Below are 17,030 nucleotides of genomic sequence, written 5' to 3'. Positions count from 1 at the left end.
TCATTGTTCCTTTGCATGTCTCTCCCACTTTCAAATTTCTTTGTGGGTTGGATAACAAAATCGTGTTACCCGACTGTATAGATTTTGGTGATTCTGCCGATCTGGGTTTCGACGTTTGCTAACAATCAATGAACTAACTAATTCGAACTCTCAAGTGGAGTCTTTACCAATAGGAAGTTGGAGAATAAAATGGTATAGATTTGTGGGTGTTGTAAGTCGTACCAATAAAACAAAGTAATATTTTATTAAGTTGTAAAGTAGGATTAAGTCAGCACACATCAAAGAAGCTATAGTGTAATTGTGATGTGTAGCACCATGAATGTGAACGATGGAAAGAAAGTGGAGGTGAAGGTGTGAACACGCTCCATTGGACGAGAGTGGTAAATGATTAGCCTACTTTTTCTATTGCTTTGGATCCTTCACCAATGTCGGTCACAATGTCAGTTTTCACAAAGACTTTTAACCCCACTAACGCCCTTCTAACTTCAACCATGTACCAACTGGAGATTGGTTACGATTTTGCAAAATATTAAAATAGTTATCCGTCTTGTTAGTGGTATAATGCTTTCAAAAAGTATCCCCTCGAATATCTTCTTAATGGTGTGATAGTCTCTATATTAATGGTGACTTTACTTTTAGTTTCACCACAGAAATAATTATCTTTAATTATATATCCATGACTATCATTTTATCTGGCAATGTGAGCTTTGGTCGCATTTCCAATAATTCTCAATTTAAATGTTGATGGTTGAATCTCCATGCTTCTTTAATGTTAAACCAAAAAAAGAAAAAACAATACGAGGTGTGGTATTTATGTCGTAGATCTTTTAGTTTATGATATATATTAGATGTTATTTGAGATATGTTAAAGATCTATTTTATCTTTATCTTTTTTTTCTCTCTTCACACATATAAACTAGAGCCGTTCGTGAGTTGGGTTTTGTTGGGTTTAAGAACTTTTTAAAGTTCGGTTTGTATATTTCTTCAACCCAAATAACCCTTATTAAAAAAGGAACCCAACCCAATCCAATTATGAAATATTTGGGTTGGGTTAGTTTGAGTTACTTAAGTCATTTATTTAAATGTTTATTCTAAAAAGAAGTAAAATGTTAATACGTATAAATTTAATTTAATTATTTTCATATATTGAACTAAAATTAAAAACTAAATTTCAATTTATATAATAATATTTTTCTTTCCAATGTGCTAAAAAGTTATTTTTAAGAGTGGTTGGAGAATAAATTATCTAGAACATAAAGAAATTAAATGAAACTATAAAATAAATATATGTATATATAATTGTACCATGAGCACAAAAAGTTATACATTTTAAAGTTAATGATAAGTTAGGATTAGTTTGGGTTGATCGATTTTTTCGAGTCATCGGATTTTTCGAACACCCCTAATATAAATTTCTATTTTGATAATTTATATCCTCATCATTATTGGCTCGACTCAGCCTGACCCGATTCCAAAATTAATGGTTCAAGTTTTGCTTAACACAAGCTTAGTGGGTCTTAGACATTGTTTGAGATTAGATTGGAATTTGAATTGACTCAAATCTTCGATAGCTAAGCTCATGCCCAAAATCTACTCATTGGATTAAAGTTTGGACAAAACTTGGACCAACATGTTGAATATCAACGATTTAATTCCTTTATAAAAAAATTTAGATTTTTTTTAATTAAAGGTGTTTAAAATTTATCAAACGTGTATTTAAAGTTGTGATATTTGTATTACCTTCAATTATTGAAAGTATTATCATTATAAAAAGTTTCATCGAGTATATTCTTTTAAATTTTATTTTATTAATTTGTAACATTTCATAAGTGTAAGGTTGATAGCATATTTTTTTTTATATAAATATTATATATGGTTAGTTCTCTATTAAACACAAAATAAAAAATTTAATTAAAAGTTAATCGAACACGATCACCCTTCAAAGAATTATAATATTCACTGTTTAAAATTCATAAACCTACGAGCAGTTTTGATGTTCATATAACATTCAAAAACTATATTTTAGTGGGTTTGTTTGTTTGTTTTTTTGGTTTATTTTGAAAAGAGTGGCTTATTTTATTTGTATATAATGGAAGAGGGAAGACCACCGATAATAATATATTGTCAGTTATTCATTGAGTAGCTTTGAAAGTGCCACATTGTGGCTGCCCTCAATGTCTTTTTAAGTGAATTTTGATTTTCTTCTCTTATTTTTAATGAAGAACGTGGAGTGAAATTTTGAAAATTTAATATTTTAGTTGAGAATATAACAATTTCTTAACTTCTTCTTTTATAGGAATATCAAAACTAATCATTGACTATACTTATATTGGCATGAAGTAAGATTTCGTATTTGGAGGTTGAGTTTACTTAGATTTGTCATTTTACCTCTAGTAATCGATTGAAATATAATGTTTGGAAAGTTGTTTGATGTAATAATTTATCTTATTTGGTGTGAGTGTAATTTGTATATTCATGGTACTATTGAATTTATTGAGAATCTCAAATTGAAAAAAAAAAAATCAAGAGATTTCACACTTTTTATAAGATAGATAGGCTACTCCTCTCATTATTAATTGATTTTGAGATGAACCTTCATATTATCTACTAAAATTGAACTTTAAATTAAAAAATATATTGCAAACTTTACCTTAAAATTGAGTATTACACTTTTATATATCTTTCATTAAAAAAGATGTTTCCAAGAGTGTTTCATGGATTATATCTGATCTCAACAATTAATTGGTCATGGACTAATATTGGGTCAAATCCAAATTCACCCATAATAATATAAAGTTAAAAGTAAAATTTGAATTAAATATAAAGTAAAAATAAAGGTCAAGTTACAGCATAACAATATTACGAAATCCTTATGAACTAGGCCTACATTAATTACAAGCTTATCATTACACAATTATCAAAGTATTTTTTACCTTTTATTTGAGAAAATTTCAGAGGGGTCCTTAATAGAAGCCTAAATAAAAATTAATCCCAAATTTCAAAATCGATTAATTTTGGTCATCTACTTATATCAACATGTGAAATTACCACTTTAACCTCAATTGCATTTCTTTATTTTCTTTTCTACTCTCTTCTTCTACCATTTCCTATTGGTTTGCATCTTCTTCCTCATCTTCTTCTTCTTCTTCCTCTTGTTTTCCTTGCGGTTTTCTTCTTCCTCCTCTTTTTATGCATTTTTTTTTCTTCAGCCCTCTACTTCTATCTAAGGAGTGAGATCAAGAAATGAGAAGAAGAATTGAAAATCGAATAAGAAGAAAGCATTGATGAGAGAAAAATCAAAGAAGCAAGATGAAGGAGCGAGAAACGAGATCAAGTTCACTCTCAGTCCATTCGCGGTTGAATCAGTAATTTATACCACGTCTACGTCAGCAGAAGACCAAATTTCATTCGATTTCAAATTGTGGGTCACATTTTATTCAATGGAAAAGTATCATTGGTACAAAAACTTCTTTTTATTTGATTTATTATTATTTTTTGTTTTGTTTTGTTTGGTTTGTTTTTAAGTAAATGAACTTCATCCCCTTTTGGGATAAAATACAGTTGATAATAATAATAATATTACTTTATTATCCTTTTGCCCACATTATTTCTGTATTCTTACTTTTGGCCCAATTGAGTGAAAGCTATTGAGTATCGAGGGGATTATAATATTAGTCAAACTCATTCAACACTCTTCTTTTTCTACTTTGTTTTTATTTCAAATAATTAAAAAGATACCAAAAAATAAGTAAATAAATAAATTGAACACTTTTTAAAAAGATGGAATACTCCAGCTGGAGCTTTGAATTTATTGCTTTATGAAAGGTTGAAGTTTAAGGAAGTATTTAAGTTGGAAAATACTTCTACAAAATACTTCTATTGTGGATAAGGTGTGTAATTAACTATATATTATAGACCTAATTTGAGTAAGCTATAAGTTCAATCTAATTTTGAAATTAAAATAGCATTATTTAGTGATAATCCATATTTTTTGTGATTCAAATTTTCAAACCTACTCATTGTGCTAAATACTAATAATCCAATTTTGGTCATCATATAATTTCTGAAGAAGTTTTTACCCTTATTTAAATTGTAATTCTAAGATTATATTATTTGATCTTTCATACATGTTATATTATTTTTATTTGGTGCACTTTCAAATATTTTGTTTAATTTAAGAACTGTTATTTTTAATATAAATTTCATAACATAATTTAAAACTAATAAAGGATCTTAATTTTCGTTTAATTTAGTTCCATTTAGTAGATAAGTGCTTAAAGTCACATATAGTAGATTAAAAAATTGTTCGAAGTGTTGAGTTGAAATATGATATCTAGAGTTCATATATTTGTGTTCAGGGTGTAGGGTTGTTTTGTCTGAAACCATATGTTTGTATTTAGAGTACAAAGTTGATTTTGTATGTTAGATATATCTGGTGCAATTTTTTAAACTCTTCATAATCTGCTTTATTATAATTATTTTTGTTTTGAAACTTTTTTATTCAATAATTCTACACATCTTTATTTGAATAAAATATGGAAAGTAATTTTTTTAAGTTTTTTTTTTATTGTTTTTTATAATGAACAACAATTAGTCAACTACATTTCGCAAGAATATGATTAAATAAAATGGAAAGTCAAGGAAAAATTAAAACTTTTAATTCCTCATTTTTCTTCATAAATTTCATCATTATCTTTGTATTCTTCTTTTTCTTCTCTGTATTTTTTCTCTGTCATGATTTTTTTAATTAAATATCCTCCATTATCTTAGCAGACAATGGAATGTCACCGCATTTCTTGAATAATTCCATTTTCAATCCCTCCAAATTTGGAGGATCATTAAAGAATAAATCTCAATTTTTCACTAATTCTTACAAAATATATATATATATATATATATATATATATATATATTTACGAAAACAAATCTCCATTTTATGATTTTTTTTGTTATTTGTTTTTTTTTTTTGGTTTTTTCTTAACTTTTTGTTTTACCATTCAACTACATACACAGTTTTTCAAATTCTTAACACCAATTTGAGATGTGAATTCAATTAAATAAAAATATGTTTTACAATTTTTTACATATAAATATTACACTTAACGTAGACAAAATACATAAATTATTCTAATAGTTTAAAATTTCGGTCAAATTCTCGAAATTTCGATATTTTGACCACCTCAAAACTTCAATATGGGGAGAATTTTGATTTTCCCCATTCTCAAAATTTCGATGGAAATTTCACATCGAATTTCGAGATTTCTTCAATTAAAATTTTGATTTTTTAGCAATTAGGCTCAATGGAAGTTTTTTTAAGGTTTATAGACTTGTCTTTATTACAGATATTATATAGTTTCACACATCAATATATAATTTCACTTCAAAATTAATTGATGTAAGTTTTAGTTTTTACCATCCAAAGCATTCATTTTCAATAAACTAAAATTGAAAAAAATAATAACACATATATTCATTTTTAACTTCATTCAAACTATTTCTACTAATTTTTCGCATCATTTCACCTCAAAATTGGATTGATGTGGTTTTTTTTTTTTTTTTAACCATCTAAAGCTTTCATTTCTAAGAAACCAAAATTGATAAAAATAACATATATTTATTTTCAATTTCATTCAAACCTCTTTCCATTAAAGTTTCACATCATTTCACCTTAAAATTGAATTGATGTGAGTTTTGTTTTTTTTTACCATCCAAAGTTTTCATTTCCAATAAAAAAACTTAAATAAAATAAAATAAAAAATATGATATTATTTTGTAATTATTTTTCAATTTTCTTTTTAAATTTCTGCTCCTACATCAATATTTACACTATACCTCTAAATATTGTCTTACTTTATAGAAATGATGGTTAAAAATAGTCAAATATAGTCTAATTAGATCAGATCAAAGTTTCATTAGCTAATTATAACAATTTTCATCAATCTCCATAAAGTTGCTTGAAATTTTCATCGATATTGATATTTATATTTTGTACATTGATTATTCTATTTTAATTAAAAGTCCAATGAAAATTAATAATATTGGACTAAAATAGAGTTATTCATTCAAAGTTGATTCAAAGTTGAGGGAGTAGAATGTGACATTTAATTAATTAAAAAGAAAAATTATAGTAGCTTGAATGATTTCATCTCTTTCTAACATTCTTTTCCTAGTATAACAAATAAAGAAGTGATAAAAAATATTTGAACTTACGACATCAAAAATATAATTAAAGACTAAGGGGGCGTTTGACAACCTAAGAGAGTCGGGTTACGGTAGTTTTAATAACCCACCGTTTTACTCTCCAACATTTTCACTCGTTTTCGTCATGCGTTTTCATTACTCTTCCCTTTACTCACCCGTTTCTCTCTCTCTCTTCTCATGTTCTCTCTTCTTTCGCCGTTTAGTTCGTCTTCCTTCATCTTTCTCTTCTTTCTTCCTGTGGCTTGTATGAGTTGTATTCTCTTCAGACTTCATTCTATGTTTACATTTTCTTGTTGAACCCTATGTTTATTTTCTTCGATTTTCTTTGTATGACTATTTTTTGGTAGATCTAGTAGATATGAAAGTTTTTTTAGTAGGTTTAACTATTTTTTTTTGTTGTTCTACTGCATCTTTTTGGTGGATCTAACTTTTTTTTGCTGAACCCTGCATTTCTCTTCTTTAGTTTTCTTTGTATGACTATTTTTTTTAGATCTAGTAGATATGAATGATTTTTTGGTAGATCTAACTATTTTTTCTAGTGCATATTTTTTGGATCCAAAATCTTTTGAAATATTTGGTTTCTGGGTTTGATATGTATGTTCTCGTCTGGATTTTTCAATGTTTTGTTCGTCTTTGCATGTTTTCCATTTTTTCAATGATATGAGCTCGATTTCACGGAAATGGTTCATATGGCAGATCTGTCGTGTGAGGTTTTTTTTTCTATTCGGATTTTTTGGTTTCCATTTTATGACTAGGATTTACGATTCTTCTTCGTGTATGCTACTTTTTTTCAATTGTTATATGTTTGTTCATTACTACAAAATTGAGCTTTAATATCGGTTTAAAACTGATTCAAATCACATTAATTTCATCTTTTTTAGAATTGATTTGTTTCTTTTTTAATAAAATATATAAACTGGATAATGATAGTGTAATTAGTTTAATAAGGTGAAATTGATCTTTATACATATATATAAACTTCAAACATAGAATTTGTTCGAAAGAATATTTGGTGTACCAAATTAACTTTGTAACTAACATTATTTTAATTATTTATTAAGAGAATAGTACAATCTTCATTTATAAATAAAAATGGATTTCCCATGTATTACAACTGTTTCCCAACTAAAAAAATTATAAAAAAAAAAAACCTCCAACTACAATAATTTTATTTTATTTTTTGAAAATTCCAACTACTATATAGGGCCTACCTTGCTAGCTTTGTGATTATTTAAAAAAGAACCAAACATTATAAATATGCATTGCACAAAGACAATTTGTTGAACATATTTTTATATAGTTGTTCTATTTTCTAAGTTTATTTTTTTCGCAAAAAGAATAATCTCTATCTTACACAACTAATAGTCATTACATGGATAATTGATATAGACCAAATCTCCAATGCTAATTAATTTATTTATTTTTAGTAATTAAACAATTTTTTTGTATTCTATTTCTAATTAAATGACAAAAGACAAACAACATCAGGTAGATTTAGAATAGTTTAATAATGTTGGATGAAAGTGAGCTCTTAATTGAACTTTTATACCTCAACAATAATTATTCAGGATCTATTTGCTCATATATATTTTAAAGTAAAAAAAAAAATTGCTCATATATTAACTAGCACATTAAATGAGATTGAATTACATTTTACCTTAAATTATGCTCCTTTTTATGTTGTAAACATAAGAGGACAAAATTAAAAAAAGAAAAAAATACAAATGTTTAAATTTTGGATGGAGTAATATTATATATATACACACGCGTGTATATATATATATATATATATATATATATATATATATATATGAAGGTGGAGAGAATCTTTACATTTAATATTTTTATTAAAATTTTTCCTTCAATAATGGATGTCACGGTTAATTTGTATCTTTTGAATCCAATATATCTATTCAGATGAAGGTGATTACACATCGAATTGGTGCATGTAGATGTAGATGTGATCCATACATACATACATTTTCAATACATACTCACTTTTCAGTTTTCAAAATGTCAAATGATAGCAAAAATTATTCTTTTATCAGAAAACTCAAAGCTTTTCACAAAGAATGAAAATTAAAAAGGTTAATTTAGTTGTAAAAGAACCATAGAAAACTTTGCTTACCATGTTAAATCACTAATCAACCCAAAAGCATAGGTTGATGGGTTAGGATAAATTTAAGTTTTAAATATAATTTTGGCTCTCTATTTTTTGTTTAGGTTTATTTGATTTCTATACTTTCAAAATGTTTATTTTAGTCTTTATACTTTCAATTTTGGTTCATTGTGGTCCTTGTATTTTCAAAAAGTGACCATATTTGTCTTTTCATTTTCATTTTATTTCATTTATAAAGGATCAAAATGGTCTCTTTTTGAAAATTCAATAACCAAAATAAACCAAAATCAAAAGTAATTTTGAAAGTATAGAGCTCAAAATGAATCGAAGTTGAAACTGTAGATGGAAAAATAAACATTTTAAAAGCACGTGAATCAAAATGCATAAAAGTAAAAAAAATATAGGGATTGAAGTAGTATTTAAACTTAAATTTAATTATTGCCCTATCTTTTTAAAAATATTTAATAAAAACTTGCACTAGAAAAATATTAATTCAATCTAATCCGACCTAGTTACTTATTGTCCATTCATTTCTAACAAAAAATAACAAGTTTTTGTCGAACTAACTACGATATTGCCACCTAAAATATATGCTTATGTCTAATGATATCAATAACAAAAATTAAAAATTAAATAGAGACATGTTAAATATTTAAAAATAGTTTGACGAAATATATAGTTCTAACTTTTTTATTCATAATAATTAGTTACTCCACGCATGGATAAGAATATTGGCATGAAATAAAAAAAAAAAAAAAAGAACAATGAATTTAATTAGTTAGGCAAATAAAAATAGACATTAAATTGAATTGGTTGGTAAGGACCAAATTATTATATATGTTTCTGGTAAGAAAAGGGGTCCTTATGGACAAAAATGTGAGAGAGATTTGCTGAGATTACAACCCACATGCTTCTGTCCACCACTTTGGGTCCCAAATAAAAGGTCTCACACCAAAATAAAATAAAATATATTTAAATAATCAAATTTCCATTTTAATTCGTATTTTTTATTAATATTCAATATATATATATAAACATCCATACAAAGTGAACCTTGAATTTAAATTTAAGGGAAACAATCAATTTATAATCCTTACATTTTAGGTTAATTTAAACCTTTGAAATAATAATGGTATCAATTTAAACAACTTTTGAAAAATTTAAAGAACTTTTTAAAGTATATCAATTTACACCATCTGATATGTTCATTTGGAAAAATCTTGTGTGAAACTTATAATTATATCAATTAAACCCCTATGTTTTCATAAATAAATAAATTTAGACTTTTAGTCAAATTTTCCTTTTAGAGTCGTCCATTTTATAAAATCAACATTTAAAGAAGTCTATACATATTTGAGAATCAATGCATGAATGACATTTTCAAAGACAAGCGTAATGAAATGTCTAAATTTGATTGACTTATGAAAATTTTGGAGTTTGATTGACTCAAATCATAAGTTTTCGAACGGATTAATATATTTATGAAAGTTCAAGGTTTAAATCCAATGAAAATAGAAGTATAAATTGATACAACTCAAAATTTAGGGGTATAAATTAATATTAGAAAGTTCTCACAAATAAAAAAAATGTCAAACTATTTACAAAAATAGCAAAAAAAAAAAAAAAAAAGCATAGATAGATACTAATAGACTTCTATCAGCGTCTATCATATAGTATCAATTATAGACTTGCAATAACGTCTATCATATAGTATCAATGATAGACTTTTATCAGTAGATTTCTATCAACTTCTATCAACTTTTACAAAAAAAAAAAGATTAAATTTTATCGGTCTCATATTAATGGCTCTAAATTTAGATATTAGTTGGAACTTTTACCGCATGTTCAAATTTTTTTTTTTTATTATTATTATTTTAATTAAACTCACCCTAGACTTATAAAATTTAAAGTAAAAGTCCCCTAAAACTCACTAATTTCAAAAAAAGAATTCATCTCACTAGCGTCATTTGCTTGAATCTTTCGTTAATTTCACATTGGACTATGTTTATACTCATTAAATGCAAATGAGAACATAATTATCATTGACAAATTTCAAACGAAATTTTATTATACGGTAAAATTGCAACATTTATGTTCGTAGGTAATTAATTGAATAATTTCAGTATATTTTGTAATTAGATTTACAAGAGACTTATACACAATTGTGAGAAATATAAAAGGAAACCTAGCTTAATTTCTAGCCTAACAACTCATTTAACATATAAAAGCAAATATATATGGAAAAGCTATATATAGATTACATTAACAACTTATTTAAGTTTTTAAAAAGTTTAGAGTGTTATACATCATAAAACTAAGGTGTGGTTTGATGAAATTAAAAGTAAAGTGAATGTCAATACATCTTTTCAAGTACTTTAGAGTTAAATTAAACATTTTTTGTCTTTAAAATTGCATACTATCAATATATGTGAATTATGTTAGAGTATTTGATGTCTAATGTAATAGCATTTTGTGTTATGTGCATTTTATATTATGTTAATTTAGTTTAATATGGTCATACTCATATTTGATTTTGAACTTTTGAGTCATTACTTTAATTTGTTAAATATAAAACGTTTAGAAATTTTAGGGACAATAATTGACAACTTAATAAGTCTAAAAGTAAAGTTCAAGTATTAAAATTAACCCTTTGAAAATTATGAAACAAAATTAAATAAATTTTAAAAATTTAGGAAACAAATTAAATTTGATGTCTACAATTTAACTTATTTAAGATTAATTTTATAATTCCATCGTTTAAATGTGATATTTTATGTCCAAAGCAAATTGATATTTTTGTTTAAATCCTAATTCTTGTCGATAAACTTCTTTTTTGTTTGGTTTATAAATTTATAAAAAAAATTTATTTTAGTCCTTTAGCTTTTAAAATAGTAATTTTGTCCCTAAATTTTTCAAATATTTATTTTAATCTTCAAATTTAAAAAAAAAAGAAAAAACTAAAATTAAAAAACCCCACGTTATGGCTCTTGGCATATTGCTTTGTTAGATAATATTCATTTTAAATCTCTATATGTATCACTTTATATCATTCATTAAACTAGATAAAACTCACATATCAAATCCAAATATCTTTTTTAGTTTAACAATTTTTTGTGAAGATCGAATGCATTATTCAACATCTTTAAGATGGTAATTTGTGTCTTATCTGTTGATCTGTATTTGTACTATCACATTCTAATTGTGTTACTCCCTTCAAAGATTTTCATTGTTATGCCAATTAAACACCAACCTTACTAATACTAAAATTTTATCTAAAAGCATTTATTTCACATAGTGGCCTATTAGCTCAGTTGGTTAGAGCGTCGTGCTAATAATGCGAAGGTCGCAGGTTCGAGACCTGCATGGGCCATAATTTTTTAAATAATGGCTTGGCTTAGGCTCTAAACCCACCAATGATGTCACTTCAACAAGTATGTGTTCGCTTGTTTCCATAGATTCTACATTAGAATGGTTGAATGACTATATTTAGAGAAAGGTCTTCTTTTCTAGTAATCACTAGGATTAGCAAGACAAAAATGTGTTATGGTTGCTGACAATGATCTTTATGTGGTTGCCGATAATTATGAAATTGATGTTGTGGATGTAGCAAATGCAATGTAATTTAGGATATCTCAAAAGATAAAGTGATAGATCGATTTAGACTCAAGGTTCAGAAAGATGTATCTTTTACGTTTTATTAATAAAAATAAAAATAGGACATAAATTTGAAATCTTATTTTGGAATATCGTTTGAATTTCACAAAATTTGGGTATAAAACATTTAAAATATAGACACATGTTGGTGAATAACTTTAATAAATGAAAAATAAGTTTCTTGAGAATCCCACATTGTTAAGTTTATCATATGAAACCTCTTTTATAAATCCCCACCTTGAGTTATAGGTTTGGGTATCAAGGGGCACCCATGTTTAAGAGGGGTGAGGTGATAGGTAAAGGTGACATCCCATGCATTGTTGTGATTCGATCTCCAATCGGTGAGGTGCGTGTGTGGAAATAATTTTATTAAAAAAATATTTTTTATAATTTCTTTATATTTTAATATTATTAAAAAAAGGGAAAAAAAACTTCTTGTGCGCTTCTTACGCGTGGCCTTCGTGCACCTTCTATGGTTCCGCCCGCTTCAATCCCTGTTCGTTTTGCGTAACCATTGGCCTTCAAGGCCTATATATTGTGTCGAGTTCCATCAGTTTCAACACAACATTTTCTTCCCTATCTTCTCTGCTTTTAGACGAAAACACTTCCCTCCTCACTTTTCTTTGATTTACGTTTTTCGAGCAACTTAGTCTTGAAAGGTGTGAGATTTTCGATTAGTTCTAGTGCAGCTCCAATCGAGACTGAATTCCTTTTTCTGGACTATTTTATCCTGGAGACGGCGTGACCATAGTTGAACTGCTTGCACAAGAGGCAATACCACAAAATGTCTTAAAGAGAGCAAGTTCCGCGACTCAGCATGTAATCGGTTTTTATTTTGCAGGTTAAATTTTGATGTCTGACGCCGTTCGATTGCAGTTGTCTTCTGTCCTCGGGAGGTAGCTGTTCCAATAATTTTAAAACGGATCCATCTCCCGATGTTCTAATGGCCTTGTCAACTTAGAACGATATTATGTCCTTTAACTTCAACTGTCCATTCCGATTCGAAGGAGCAAACTTCAAAAGGCGGAAGCAGAAGATGTTGTTCTTCCTCACCGTCAAGAAGGTTGCTGAGGTTTGCACTACGGAGAAGCCAACCGTCGCAAAGGAAGATCCGATTGAACAATAGATCAAAGATGTAGGTGATTGGGAAGAAAAGGAACTTTTATGCCAAAATTTTATATTAAATAGTTTGGTTGATGATCTGTATGACTATTATAGCACAATGAAGACAATAAAAGAAGTATGAGACGCCTTACAAAAAAAGTATGATACTGAGGAGATCGATTTGGAAAAATATACCATCAATTGTTATTTGAAGTTCCAAATGATGGGTGACAAGTCTATGGAGGCCCAATCCCATGAATTACAGAAGATAGCCCATGAAATTATAAGCAAAGGTAGGCCCCCTGAATGAGCCATTTCAAGTCGCTGTCATCATTGACAAATTACCTCCATTGTGGAAGGACTTTAAGAATATCTTAAGGCATAAGACCAAAGAGCTCTCCTTGGAGAGTTTGATCACCCGCCTGAGGATTGAGGAGGAAGCCCGGAAGCAAGACCAGAGGGAGGAGGTAAACATTGTACTAAGAAAGTCCACCTCAGCTACTGTGAAACTTCGCCAAAAGCAAAAGGGAATCAAGAGGAAAGATCAGAACCGTAGATTTAGCAACCAAAACAATTAGAAGAAACAGAAAACCCCCTATGGAGAAACGGTACAGTTCCTCTGCTTTAACTATAACAAACCTAGATATATGATCAGGAACTATAGGAACACGCGTCGTCTTGTTGAGCAAGCGAACCTGACAGAAGAGCATGTACTAGCCATGATCACAGAAGTAAATACGATCGGTGGCTCTGAAAAATGGTGGATAGACACTGGCGCTACATGCCATGTCCTCACGACTTTAGTCTCTTTAAATCTTATATTAAAACTAAGGATAAAAACATACTCTTGGGGGATCACCACTAAATGAAAGTTACTGGAATCGGCCAGGTGGAGCTAAGTTTACCTCCGGGAAGACTCTCACTTAAAGGAAGTCCTGCACATTCCAGAGATAAGAAAAATCTAATCTTGGGCTATCTCCTCAACAAGGTCAGCTTCACTCAGACAATAGGGGCATATTTATATACCCTCACTAAGAATAATGTTTTCTTAAGGAAGGGTTATGCAACTGATGGCATGTTTAAATTAAATCTAGACTTGAATAAAATGAAATCTTCTATTTATATGCTGTGTTCATTCAATGTTTGGCATGATAGAATCTATCATGTTAATAGAAGATCAATTAGTAACATGACTAGGTTAGAAATGATTCCTAAATTATTTATGAATGAATTTGATAAATGTGAATATTGTAGTTAGGCTAAAATAACTAAGACTTCACATAAATATGTACCTAGGGAATCTGAGCCTCTAGATTTAATTCATTCTAACTTATGTGAATTCAATGGTGTCTTGACTAGGAATAGCAAAAGATACTTTATCACTTTTATTGATGGCTGTTCAAACTTCACGTTCATATATTTGCTGAAAAATAAAAGTGATGCCTTTGATGTCTTTAAATTATTTGTGACTGATGTAGAAAACCAATTTAACTGGAAGGTTAAGAGACTTCGTAGTGATAGGAGAACTGAGTATGACTCAGACAGTTCATTGATTTCTATAACTGGCATAGAATAATACATGAAAAGACTACACCCTATTTTCCTAACATGAACGAAAAAGCATAACGAAGAAAATATTTGAATTAGTGGTCGCTATTTTGCTTATTTCAGGAGCTGCATTTTATTAGTGAGGTATCCTCACCATGTGTTATATCCTAAATAGAATATCAAAATCTAAAAAACAACTTCACTCTACAAAGTCCTTAAGAATAAGAAATCTAACTTGTAAGAGTACCAGACCCCAAAAGAAGAAAGCTTGCTAGTAGAGCCTATGAGTGTGTCCTTGTAGGTTATGCCGTAAATAGTAAACCAAGTGATCATTGAGTCAAATGATGCCGACTTCTTTGAGGATAGATTTCTTTTTAAATCTATGAATAGTGGGGGCTCGAGTTCTAGTAGTCTACCACCTATTGGATGTTGGGATTGGTGTCCTAATTCTCCCGGTGGTTTCGTAGTTTGTAAATATTTTGTACATATTGTTATTAATAAAATAAATATATTTTATAAGCATTTACTCAAATCCAATTAGCTAAGATCCATGGTTATTTCATGTAACTTAAGCATGTATGTGAGACATACAAGTAAATCATGCCTTAAGTAATAACCTAAATGGTCTGTAGTAGATAGATAAAACAGATACGATCCACTTTGTAGATGTTACAAGTGTTGTAAAGTGCTACAAATGGTCTGATCCTAACCATTCATGTGGAGACATGCGAGCGGGGGTATCCTATATAAAGAATTTGTATAAGACTGGACCACGAGATGATTAGAGTCTCTTTATATAACGTCATTGATAATTGAGACTTACATTTCACTAAAATAACCATAGGTGACATGACCTTAATCCTAAGTGAGTTGGAAACTCCTACCCATGAGGGCGGTCCTTTGATTTGTATGGGCGAGAGTGGCCAGATTGCCAACTCAACAAGCGTACCATTTTGGAGATTCGTCTGATTGGGGAGCTGGGAACTCAACTACACAAGGCGGAATTCACTTCTTCCCTGAAGCAGGGGTAAATAGATAAATTGCTTCGTTAAGAATTAATTCCAGGTCTTGAACATAGTGGCCACACCCTCTCCTGGCCCGAGAGGACTTAGTCATAGTAGGACTATGATTTATTGTTCATTAGAGGAATCAGTGGTACTTAAAGTGTTAGATGTAACTACACGGGGCAAAACAGTGAATTGGCCTAGTTGTACTTAGAGCGATTTGTGAAGAGTCATCGCACTGTTGAATAGTCATATGGACACAAAAATATATCTGTAGTGTGAAGAGCGCAGTTGTCGATCTTTAGTGGAGTGACCAACAGTTAACGGATGGTGGCTCTCGTGATTAAAGAGTTTAATCAATTATTCACGTACCGTTGGAGTTTTAAGCTATAGGTCCATGAGGTCCACTTGATAGCTCAATGGGTTCAAGTTGAGAATAAGATTTTGGGTTAATTTGAAGTGTTAAAATTAACAAGAGAAAATTCAATTATATGTGATATAATTGATATGATGTATTAGATACATAAATTGGAGGTATTAATATAAATATGATTTATAGTAAATACCATAAAATAGAAAAAGAACTATGATTTATATGTTTCATATGATGAAATATTAAAATTATAGGTTATAAATATAATATGATAAGTTAGTTATCATTTTTATTTATAATATATTAATTATATGATATAATTAATTAATCTTTTTCTCTAATAACCAAATTGAGTGGGAGGTTATTAGAAGTTTTATGGTAACTGTGAGATAAAAGGAAAATGGTTTTCCAAAATTAAAATGATGATTCATTCAGAATAATCTCACGAAAAAGGCGATCAAGTAAAAAGATTTTATTAAGCAATAGCATAAAGAGCATACACGATCCAACTACGAGTTCACTATACGATAGTTACTCGCTTAATAGTTGCAACATGATTGAGTAGCAAAGTCTATATGATAGGCTTTAGTTTTCTAAACGATCGAGTATTTCGTCTATATGATAGACAAACTTCATCTCACTTATTCGATCGTCTACCTCCTACTTTCCTCAATCCAAAATCATATAGAGACCATAACTCCTGGACTCTCACACCGAATACCAAGGTAACCATTGTGGTGGTGTTCTAATTTTGTTCGAGGAGCGAGTTGGACTCGATTGGGATCGAGGTTCATTCAGACATTCGTTGAGATCGAGTTCTGATCATTGCGTTCGAGTTCGTGCTGATTGAATGATTTACTGAACAATCGAGGGATACTTGAAGAAAGGTTCTTCAAAGGTTTGCATACTCTATCCCTTGTATCTTCATTGTTAAGTAGAATGTTGTATTTTTTGTTTATGCATAATCGTTTCCGTGTAAGACTGTAATTGTTGTGTTTTTTCTCAATGGGATTTAGAACGATCAGCT

At 28.8% G+C, this 17,030-nt stretch overlaps 1 non-coding gene across 1 annotated transcript; it reads left to right on the top strand.

Moving 5' to 3' along the window:
• Positions 1-11,616: 11,616 nt before the first annotated feature.
• TRNAI-AAU (transfer RNA isoleucine (anticodon AAU)) lies at positions 11,617-11,690 on the top strand. Its single transcript has one exon. It is a non-coding gene; the product is annotated as a tRNA-Ile (tRNA).
• Positions 11,691-17,030: the final 5,340 nt, after the last annotated feature.

Source organism: Benincasa hispida, chromosome 5, assembly GCF_027475165.1.
Source record: "Benincasa hispida cultivar pf3 chromosome 5, pf3_genome.v1.1, whole genome shotgun sequence".
Taxonomy (NCBI): Eukaryota; Viridiplantae; Streptophyta; class Magnoliopsida; order Cucurbitales; family Cucurbitaceae; genus Benincasa; species Benincasa hispida.
The sequence above is the reverse complement of the archived record's forward strand: the minus strand, read 5'-3'. Positions and strand labels throughout refer to the sequence as shown.